At 38.6% G+C, this 12,103-nt stretch overlaps 1 pseudogene; it reads left to right on the top strand.

Moving 5' to 3' along the window:
• Positions 1-1,075: 1,075 nt before the first annotated feature.
• Positions 1,076-3,445, top strand: LOC102835309 (annotated as a pseudogene).
• Positions 3,446-12,103: the final 8,658 nt, after the last annotated feature.

Below are 12,103 nucleotides of genomic sequence, written 5' to 3'. Positions count from 1 at the left end.
ATCTTATTGTTGTTGTTAAGTTCCGTCAAGTAGGTTCCTACTCATAACAACTCTGTATAGGGTTTCCAAGGAGCATCTAGTGAACATGAACCACTGACTTTGCAGTTCAAACCTACGTTTCAGACCACTGCATTAACCCACCACTCCACACCAGGACCACGGTGCATTAACCTACAGTGCCATAACAATGCCACACAATACTACATGATGAGAGTCTTTGTTGTTGTTGTTATGTGCCGTAGAGTCGGTTCTGACTCATAGCTACCCTGTACAGGGTTTCCGAGGCTGTAAATCTTTACAGGAACAGAAAGCCTCCTCTTTCTCCAGCAGAACAGCTGGTAGTTTCGAACTGCTAACCCTGAGGATAGCAACCCGATTTGTAACCACTACACTACCATTGTCTTAGAGATCATTAAATTTGTCAAACCACGTGTTGAGATTTCTAATCAGATGTAGTAGATTGAAATCTGGATTCCATGCCTCTATAAAACCATGTGTAAGTAAATATCAGGGTGAAATTAAAATAAGTCCATTAGAGCCAAAAATATGACCTTGAACATATCCCACCTGAATTTAGAGATCATCTCAAGAACAGATTTGATGCATTAGACATGAATGAATGAAGACCAGAAGATTTGTGGGATGACATCAAGAACATTATGCAGGAAGAATCAAAAGGTCTTCTTAGACAGGAACAAATGAAAGGTCAAAATTGATGTTAGAAGAGACTCTGAAAACATGCTATCTAGCTTAGAGGTGCTAAAGCAAATGGAAGAAATGAGGAGCTAAAAGAGCTGAACAGAGAATTTTAAAGCACAGCTCAATAAGACAAAAGAAAATATTATAATAAATTGTGTAAAAAGACATGAGGTTAGAAAGCCAAAGGAAAGAACATGCTCAGCATTTCTCAAGGTGAAAAAAAAACCAATAAGAAATCAAGCCTTGGCTTCCAATATTGAAGGAGTCTATGGGCAAAATATTGAATGATGCAGAAAGCATCAAAAGAAGATGGAAGGAATACAGTGAATCATGGTACCAAATAGAAACGGTCAATGTTCAACCATTTCAAGAGCATATGATCCCTGTGGAACTGAAGGAAGAAGACCAAGAGGCAATGAAGGCGTTGGTAAAGAGCAAGTCTCCAGGAATTGAGGAACACAACACATTGAAATCTTTCAACAAACTGATGCAGCACTGGAGACACTCACTCATCTATGCCAAGACATTTTGAAGGAAACTATGTGGTCAATAGTTTGGAAGAGATCCAAATTTGTGTCCATTCCGAAGAGTGGTGATTCAATGGAATGTGAAAATCATGGGCCAATATCATCAATATCACATGCAAGTAAAATTTTGCTAATGCTTCAAAAACAGCTGCAACAGAACATTGAAAGGCAACTGCTTGAGATCCAGCACAATTCACACAAAGTCATGGACCCAAGGACATAGTTGCTGATGTCATATGGATCTTATTTGAAAGCAGAGAATAACAGAAAGATATTTACCTGTGCTTTATTGACTTCACTTTCTATTGTGTGGATCATGTCAAGCTATGAACAACATTGTTTGAATTGAAGAAGGGAAGATTGAATGGTTTAAAATTTGGAAAGATGTGCAACATGGTTGTATTCTTTCACCATACTTCATCAATCTGTTTGCAATTAATATGAGAATGTTCAGCAGTGGACACAGACTACAGCTTTTGTGCAGTCCACTCAACAGAGTTACAGAGTTATCCTCATCTTGAGCCTACACGTCAAGAACTATCTACAAACATAATAGAGATTATTCAGAGTTCACTGATTGGGCAACCTTCTATTTCCACAGCAGTTTTTGGTGCTGTTTCAGCTACTCCAAGTTCTTTTTTTGGCAAAACATACCCATAAAGAGGAAGAAGATAGCACCATAGAAGCATCAGACCAAGTATCTGATGATACAGTGGAAATGCCTGTTCCTAATAAATTGAAAAGTGTTACACTTGTAGAACCTGAGGAAGTTATGACAGAAGAAATACTGATGGAGAGGTAGAGACTTAAGTATAAAACCAAGAGTCACATGATTCCATTGGAGGAAGAATCACCCAGGGAGATTATATGCCTGTGGAAGACACTGAAGAAACCTCTCAGTCTCTTTAGATAGATCGTGGACTCCTTCAGTCAGATCAGAAAACAACTTCATCCCAGGATCGTCAAGGCAAAAGAGATTACGTTATTTTGATTAATAGTGATGATGAAGAAGAAGACGATGATGAAAATGATGGAAAACATGAGGATTATGAGGAAGATGATGAGGAGGAGGATGACACATGGATGGAAGACAAGGATGAAGACAGTAGTGAAGGAATTGGTAGTGCAGAGGGCAATGATGGATATGAATCTGATGGTGCTGAGGGTGGTGATAGGACTGACCCTGGTACAGAAACAGATCAAAGTATGGGTGGAGGTGAAAGTAATCAGAGAGCTGCTGATTCTCAAAACAGTGGTGTAGGAAATATTAGGTGCTGCAGAGTCATCTTTTCCCCAGGGAATTTCTAGAGAACTGCAGCCATTTGCAGCATCTGAAAGACATATTCCTCGAGCACTTCAGTCATCAAGACACCCACCACATCCACTTACCCCATGACTGATCATTCACGCGCCTACTCAAGAACTGGAACCACCAGTTCAGAGAATTCAGATAACCCAGAGGCAGTCTGTGGGGCATGGGCTTCAAATGACTACAGGTGACATAAAACAGTATTTTTTTGATGATGAAGATAGAACAATTCCAAGTACCCAACTCTTGTGGTACCACATCATACTGGTGGATTTGCTGAAACAATTCATTCCCCACAGGTTGCTGGTGTTCTTAGATTCCAATTTGGACCACCTGAAGATATGCCCCAGACAAGTTCAACTCACTCTGATCTTGGCCAACTTGTTTTTCAAGGAGGTTTAGGAATGTATGAAACACTCCTCTTCCTAACTCATGAAGAAGAATATGGTGGTTGAAGCGTTCCCACTATTCCTCTACAAATAGTAGCCCCAGTGACAGTATTTACAGCAAGTGCCACTTCTGACACTTCAGAGCATGTCTCTCAATCTGTCCCAATGGTGACAACATCCACAGGCACTTTATCCACAACAAATGATACAGCAACAGGTGATGATGGAGATGAAGTATTTGTGGAGGCAGAATCTGAAGGTATTAGTTCTGAGGCTGGCCTAGAAATTGATAGCCAGCAGGAAGAAGAGCCTGTTCAGGCATGTGATGAGTCAAATCATCCTTCCACCAGCCAAGATCCTCCTTCCAGCTCCTCTACAGATACTAGTAGTAAGACTTCAGACGTGTAAGACTCCAGACACCATTGAGATAGGGTGTCCGTGGCTGTCACTTTAATAGGCAGCGAGGTGTGAGCCATGCAATGGGAGGGAGAGGAGGAATAAATGGAGGAAATATTAATTAAATTTTCTTTAAACTAGTAATTGTGAAAAAGATTGCTAGATCTGTTTTAGTGTTATTGTCAAGCTTAAAAACATTTTTCTGTTTAAATTGGTATGCTCATCTCTACATACTTTATTAATAAATAGATTTCATGTAAAAAAAATAATATGACAAGGTGGATTATGTAAAGAAGAACACGGCATCGAGTGTAGGAAGACTCATTATAAACCTGCGATATGAGATAATACAACCATGTTTGCTGGAAGCAAAAAGGACTTAAAATACCTACCGATAAAGAACAAAGACCACAGCCTTTGGTATGGGTTGCACCTCAACATACGGAAAACAAAAATCCTTATCACTGGACCAACAACATCAAGACAAATAGAAAAAAGATTGAATGTGTCAAAGACTTCATTTTGCTTGGATCAACCATTAACACTCTTAGAAGCAATAGTCAAGTATTGCATGAGGCAAATCTGCTGCACAAGAACTTTTTTAAAGTGTTAAAAAGCAAAGATTTCAGTTAGATGACTAAGATGTGACTGATCCAAGCCACGACATTTTCAATAGCCTCATATGTGTGTGGCAGTCGTACAACAAATAAGGCAGACACTAGAATAATTGATACATTTGAGTTATGATATTGGAGGAGAGTACTGAAAGTACCTTGGACTGCTAGAAAAACAAACAAACTTTCACTGGAAGAAGTACATCCAGAATGCTTCTTAGAAGCCAGGATGGCCAGGCTCTGTCATACTTCAGACATCTTATCAGAAAGCACATCACGCTGGTAAAGTGGAGGGTCAGTGATAAAGAGGATGACCCACAATGAAATGGATTGGCACAGTGGCAGTACCAGTGCGCTAAGGCATAGCAATGATTGTGAGATTGGCACAAGACCTGGCAGTGTTTCATTATGTAGTACATAAGGTCATTAAGAGTTAGTAACATCTCTACAGCACCTAACAACAACAACAACAAATTACTGGAGCATAGTGGAGTAAATACAGGACAGCAAAACCCACAGATATATCCTGTGCCTTTGAAGTCCCAAACATATTTGAGGAGATCATTCATGTTTCTTTTTTGACTGTTCTCAATATTGAGATATATTGTTGACATCTCATAGGTAGACACCATCACTCCTGTTGTGACATAATGCAGCCTGATACCATTGCCCTCACACAAAGTAGTATCTCAAATGAGAATATTGGTGTGTCTAGCTCAAAAGAGCCCTGGAGTGGGGAAGGACGATAAACAATCTCTGCTAACCTCAATCTCAGAGTTTCAAACCTACCAGCTACTCCTCAGAAACATGATACAATGTTTTTATGAGTCAGAATTAGCTCCACAACCCTCAACAACAAAAACAACAAAATCTTATGAGATAGCCCTAATAGACTGGTTAGTTTGAAGTTACAGTAGACAGTTGTCGTTGTTGTTAGGTGGCATCAAGTCGGTACCGACTCATAGTGACCTTATGCACAGCAGAATGAAACACTGCCTGATCCTGGGCCAATCTCACTACTGTTGCCACGCTTGAATCCATCGATGTTGCCTCTTGGCCAATCCATCTCGTTGGGTGCCTTTCTGTTTTTCTCTGACCCTCCACCTCCCCAAACAAGATATCCTTCTCCAGAGACTAGTCCCTCCTGACAATATGTCTGAAGTATGAGACGAAGTTTGGCCATCTGGGCCTCTAAGGAGCACTCTGGCTGCACTTTTTCCAAAACTGATCTATTGGTTCTTTTGGCAGCCCATGTCACTTTCAGTATTCTCTTCCAACACCACAACTCAAAAGTATCAATTATTTTGTGGTCTTCCTTATTCACTGTCCAGTTTTCACATGCATATGAGATTGTTGAAGAAGAGAATGTTGTTGTTAAGTGCCGTTGAGTCGGTTCCGACCCATAGCGACCCTGTACAGGGTTTCCGAGGGTGTAAATCTTTAAGGGAGTAGAAAGCCTCATCTTTCTCCCGAGGAGCGTCTGGTAGTTTTGAACCGCTGACCTTGTGGTTCGCAGTCTGATTCGTAACCACTACGCTACCAGAGAATAGGATTAGGAAAAACATTGCCTGAATGACATTGGTAAACACAAATACAGGGAACATGGAGATTTCAGAGATCTCTTTTCTACCCAGATTACTTCAACATCTTCTTGATAAGAATTACTTGATATTGATGCTTTCTTAGAAATTATCATTCATATGAAATTCTACTGTTGTTAAGTTGGAAGAGCCTTTTAGTGAAATTGAACTCACTTTTGTTTTTTGGATATCTGACTAAACTGAGACCTAGTAAGTTCAAGTGACTCGCCTAATGGTACACAACTGGTGAGAAGCACAGCTGTGCTTGTAATCAGTCATTTGACTTAACAACCCTAAAGGAGGACTGGTTAATGTAGATCCTCTCAAGCAGATAACATATGATTAAATGAGAAACAGGCATCTAATGAGGATGGCCCTGTTTGATGATGATTTGCATGGTTTTATTTCATTGACATGGAAGTTTTTATTAACATTACAGTGTTGGAGGAATGGCTACAGCCCCAGACACAATGTGTGTGCTCCATTTCTGCCTTAAATTATGTTGAATATTGTTTGTAGATGATACTGATAAATTGGCTTAACCGTGAGCCATCTGTATGATGAAAAGGATGCTATTTATTTCTACAAGGAGGTTGCCTAGCTGGGTAAGAAGGTGGTTGAACAATTGCTTCATTTCAGACACAGCCTTCCTATTTATTTTATGACCTGACTTCATAAACTTCACTTACTGATTCACCTAGTTGTCATCTGTTATGCATCTATTGCACTTTTTGTGCCCTGAATGGAAATGAACTTATCATCTGCCTTTTTTATGAACCCCCCTCATTGCATATATGAGACTTTGATACTTCAAGTCCTCTTCACTTCCACAAGCAAGGTTGTTTCATCTGTAAATTACAAGCTGTTGATGAGTCTTCTTCTATTCCTGATGCCAATAATTTGAAAACATGGACTATAATGGGGGGAAAAAAAAGTGGAACCAGGATTGGTTGTATCTAATAGGTAAATATTAGTGTGACTACTTTACAAATAAGGAAACTGAGTCTGAAAGAGTTGAAAAATTTGCTAAATTAAGCCAATAAACACATGTCAAAACTCAGATTTATATGTGAATTCCCTATTTTGCCATACTCTTCTCTGCTCTTTTTACTTTTTTCTTACTGTAACATCTGTTTGCATCTTCCATTACATGATAAGCTTTCTGAGATAATTTTATATTATACAAAATGCACTCTGAAATTGTATTTATGGGTTTGAATCTTCAGTCTGCCATTTATGAGCTTAAGATTTCTCAACCTCAACACTTGATATTTTGGGTCAGATAAATCTATACTAGAGTCCTGGTGTGGCACTGCAGGATAATGCACTGGTAGGTATGAACCTCAGTGGTTTTGGTGGTTCAAACTCACCAGCCACTCTTCAAAAACCCTACATGTTCATTATGAGAATCCAGTAGCTGGTAGATGCAAGTCTTTGTGATCCATTAAGTTATGGCAAATATTTAATTTTTCTTTTATTCATTAACATGAATACCAATTCTAGCCTGAACTTATAGCTTCTATGTTTTCTAAAAGGATTTTATTGGCTTCAACAAAGTTCAACACCATTGGAAGTAAAACAAAAACAAAAGCTTACAGGGTTGCTATGAGTCAGAACTTATTTGAAGGTACTTAACAACAACTCTATGTTGGTAGAGGCATTGTCCTCTGAATTGTACAATATATAGTGGCATTCTTCACCTTGATCTACTAGACATAAGTTGCATATCCTTATCCTTACTTCATTTGTCACAATTACAATGATCCCCAGAGACTGCAAATAGCCCTGGCCCTAGAGTGATGGAAGGGAGGTGTGAAATTACTTCAGGGTGAGAAGCACTAATGACTTTAGCTGATGATCTTGAGAAATCTCTAAATTTCTATGGAAATTAATTATTTTTAACAGACAATATGTCTAATAAAATTTAACATATTCTATCTTTGAAAGGAGATATAACATGCAACTCCACCAGCACATCAAGAAGCATTAGCTAGTGATATCAGACCAGCTCAATTAGTGCTCATATGCTGATTGAAAAGTCAGCACTTCAAATCCACCCAGGAACTTCAGAGGAGAAAGACATCTAACAATCTGCATCCATAAAAAAACCCTGTGAGGTAGTTTTAGTCTGTCATATAGGGTTACTATAAGTTGTAATGTGGCATTATAGGATGAATACTGGATGGTTAAATGCAAGGTTGGCAGTTCAAATCCACCAGTCTCTTGACAGAAACTCTATGCAAGTTCACTATGAGACAGAACCGATTCCATAGTACTTAACAATAACAACTTCAGAAGTGTATCAATATTTACTTCTAGAAGATACTTAGTACAGTTAGCCCCATGAAAGCCATGATACATTTGAGAAAAAGGAAATAAAGAGTTTAGGTTGTTTATCCCAAATTTCCACAGTAAATTTAAAACACAGTCAGATTTAGAATAATCATATCTTGATATTGTTGTTGTTGTTAAGTGCCGTCAAATCAGTTTTGATTCAGAGAGCCCTGTATAAGGTTTCTGAGGAGCGGCTGGTGAGCTTGAAACACTGACTTTGAGGTTTAAAGGATCTTGCAGTCCAGTGCATTAACCCACAGTGCCACACCAGGACTCCATCTTGATAGCATAGGGTGTTAGTTTGAGAGACATCACCTTGCTGCCACCCAACCACACCCTATATTTAATTTTTTATATTTAATCCTTATCTCTAGTCCATACAATATTTAAATCTTTAACATGAATGTAGTAAAAAAGTACATGAAACAATTGTTACATTTATTTAAATACTGCATTTAAAATAATTAAATACTAATTTGACTTATCTATTAAATGCAGAGTTTGTTCAGGAATTCCAAATTACTCCTTGGTAAATCATCCAACGCTCAATCACCTTTCAAGGGATTCAAAAATAATCTTTGGGTAAGCAATAAATCTCATGAAATTATATGAAAACTTTGAGTGTATGTGCATCATTGCCAAATTCCATAGTTTTCATTTGGTTCTCAGAGGGCTTCATCACACCATAAAAAAACAGCAAATAAATAACGGTTTGACTTATTGAGTTAGAGTAAGAGATAAGTCATGTTGCCTTCAGAAGATGAGCTGTGTCTTTGCTACTGACCCTTAGTGTGACCATCTTGACTTTTTGGAATTCAGTTTTCCCATCTCTAAAGCAGAGGTAGTTGAAGTCAATAATCTAGAAACCTCATATCATTCCAACACTACATAATTTAAATATTCAGTCCTCAAAATCTTACTTCATTTAAAAGACTATATAATTAATCTTCCAAAAGAAAATGCCAAACAAAATTTCTCTAAAAATGTGTGTTTCTCCAGATTCTCAAAACCAAAATGTTGTTGTTGTTGTGAGGTGCCATCGAGTTGGTACCGACTCATAGTGACCTTATGCACAGCAGAACAAAACACTGCCTGATCCTGGGCCAACCTCACTATTGTTGCCACGCTTGAGTCCATCGATGCTGCCACTTGGTTAATCCATCTCATTGGGGGTCTTCCTCTTTGTCTCTGACCCATACCAAACATGATATCCTTCTCCAGTGACTGGTCCCTCCTGAAAATATGTCTGAAGTATTAGAGCCAAAGTTTGGCCATCTTGGCTTCCAAGGAGCGCTCTGGTTATACTTCTTCCAAAATGGATCTATTGGTTCTTTTGGCAGTCCATGGCACTTTCAGTATTCTCCTCCAACACCACAACTCAAAGGCATCAATTCTTCTACGATCTTCCTTATTCACTGTCCAGCTTTTGCATGCATATGAGGTTATTGAAAATACCATGGCTTGGGTCAGGCACACCTTACTCTTCAAGCTGACATCTTTGCTCTTCAACACTTTAAAAAGGTCTCGTGCAGCACATTTGCCTAATGCAGTACATCCTCTGATTTCTTTATTGCTGCTGCTGTGAGTGTTGATAGTTGATCCAAGAAGAATGAAGTCCTTAACAACTTCAATCTTTTCTCCAGTGATAAGAATGTTTTTTATTGGTCCAGTGGTGAGGATTTTTGCTTTCTTTACATTGAGATGTAATCCATACCGAAGGCTTTGCTCTTTGATCTTCATCAGTAAATGTTTTAAGTCCTCTTCACTTTCAGCAAGGAAGGCTGTATCATCTACATATTGCAAGTTGTTAATGAGTCTTCATCCAATCTTGATGCCATGTTTTTCTTCATATAACTGAGCTTCTTGGATTATTTGCTCAGCATACAGGTTGAATAAGTATGGTGAAAGAATACAACCTTATCGCACACCTTTTTTAATATGAAAACATTCAGAGTCCCCATGTTCTGTTTGAACAACTGCTTCTTGGTCCAGGTACAGATTCCTCATGAACACAATTAAGTGTTCCAGAATACTCATACTTCGCAATGTTGTCCATAGCTTGTCATGATCCATACAATCGAAAGCCTTTGCATAGTCAATAAAGCACAGGTAAACATCTTTTTTATATTCTCTGTTTTCAGCCAAGATCCACCGAGCATCAACAATGATATTCCTCGTTCCACAGCCTCTTCTGAATCCAGCTTGAACCTTTGGAAGTTCTCTTTCAATGTATGATTGTAGCCATTTCTGTATTACCTTTAGCAAAACTTTATTCACATGGGATATCAAAGGGATTGTCCAGTGATTTCCACATTCTGTTGGAAAAAAACATAGTAGAAATCAGGATTTTACTCTTTCTTTTCCTTTTAAATTTTGCTGGATAGTTATGATGATCATAACAAATTATGGATAACTTTGTCAAGGATAGGTATTTCAGAACACTTTATTTTACCTTTGTGGAAACGATATAGGCCAAGAGCCAGTCATTTGAACAGAACAAGAGGTTACTTCATGCTGCACAGTTTAAAAATCAGGAAGTCAAGTGTTAAAGCTGAAAGAGAAGAGAAACTGAAGTAGTTACTGATGAAGATCAAAGAATAAAGCTTACATATGGATTACACCTCTATTTAAAGATCTTCACAACTGAACCAATAAGCAGATAAACAGAAAAATGATGAACTGAGAGAAGAGTGAAGTTCTCAAGGATTTCATTTTATTTGGATCCACAATTAATGCTCATAGAAGCAGCAGCCAAGAAATCAGAAGACACATTTTTCAATGGGCAAATCTACTGCAAATGATGTCTTGTTTTTATTGTTGTATTAAGTGCCATCGAGTTGGTATGGACTCATAGCAACCTTATGCACAGCAGAAGGAAACACTGCTGGATCCTAGGCAGATCACACTATTGTTGCCAAGCTTGAGCCCATTGATGCTGCCACTTTGCCAGTCCATCTCACCGGGGGTCTTCCTCTTTCTAAGAGGTCTTTCTAAAAGACCTCTTAGATGTGTTAAAAAGTAAAGATTTCACTCAGAGGAGTAAGGTATTCCTTCCCAAGCCACAGTATTTTCAATCACCTCAAAACCATATGAAAGATGGTCAATGAATAAAGAATACAAATGAAGAATTTATATTTTCAATACAGTGTTGTTGAAGAATATTGAATGTACAATGGCCTGCAAGAAGAATGAGCAAATCTGTCTTGAATTACATATGTGCAGAATGATCTTTAAAAGGAAGGGTGGCAAGACTTTGCTTCATGTACTTTGGAAATGTTATCAGGAGAAGCCAGGCCTAGAGAAGGACATCATGCACTGTAAAGTAGAGGGTCAAGGAACAAGAGGAAGAACCTAAAAATGATGGATTGATCCAGTATCTTCCGCAATTAGGCTCAAACACAGAAATGATTGTAAGGATGGCATAGGACTGGACAGTGTTTCCTTCTATTATACATTGAGGAACTGTGAGTTAGAATCAACTTAATGGTATCTAAAGATAACAGAGGTGCTATGGTAGCGTAGTGATTACAAACAGGGCTGTGAACCGCAAGGTCAGCAGGTCGAAACTACCAGCTGTTCCGTGGGAGAAAGATGAGGCGTTTTGCTCCCATAAAGATTTACAGCCTTGGAAACCCTGTACAGGGTTGCCATGAGTCGGAACCGACTCCAAGGTACACAGCAGCAGCAGCAGTAAACATAACAGACCACTCTTCATGTGTCAGTTTGGAGTACTGTAGGGCTTGCTGTTGCTATGATTCTGGAAGTTATGTCACTGGGTCAATCATGGTGGAGAGGTTTTAGATGAGCTTCCTGAGGAACACAGACTAAGAAGGAGACACAGACTACTCCGAAATATTAGTCATTGAAAACTTATGAAGAGCAGTGGAATACTATTAGATAGCACCAGAATATTGAATATTAAAACATGATGAAGAACACTAGAATATTTTCAGATAAAGTGCCAGAAGATGAGCCCTTCGTGTTGAGAGGCACTCAAAATATAACTGGGGAAGAGCTGCCTCCTCAAACTAGATTTGACTGTGATGATGCAAATGGGTCCTTTGGGACCTTCATTTGCTGATGGGACAAAATTCAAAATGAAGAGAAACAGCTGTAAACATCCATTAAGAAGCAGAACATTAAGAATCAGAACAAGGAACGTACAAAGTATGAACCTAGGATAATTGGAACTTATAAAAAAATGAAATGGAATGTGAAAACATGGGTATCTTAGGCATTACTGACCTGAAATCGA

Source organism: Chrysochloris asiatica, unplaced genomic scaffold, assembly GCF_000296735.1.
Source record: "Chrysochloris asiatica unplaced genomic scaffold, ChrAsi1.0 scaffold00401, whole genome shotgun sequence".
NCBI classification, from domain to species: domain Eukaryota; kingdom Metazoa; phylum Chordata; class Mammalia; order Afrosoricida; family Chrysochloridae; genus Chrysochloris; species Chrysochloris asiatica.
The sequence above is the reverse complement of the archived record's forward strand: the minus strand, read 5'-3'. Positions and strand labels throughout refer to the sequence as shown.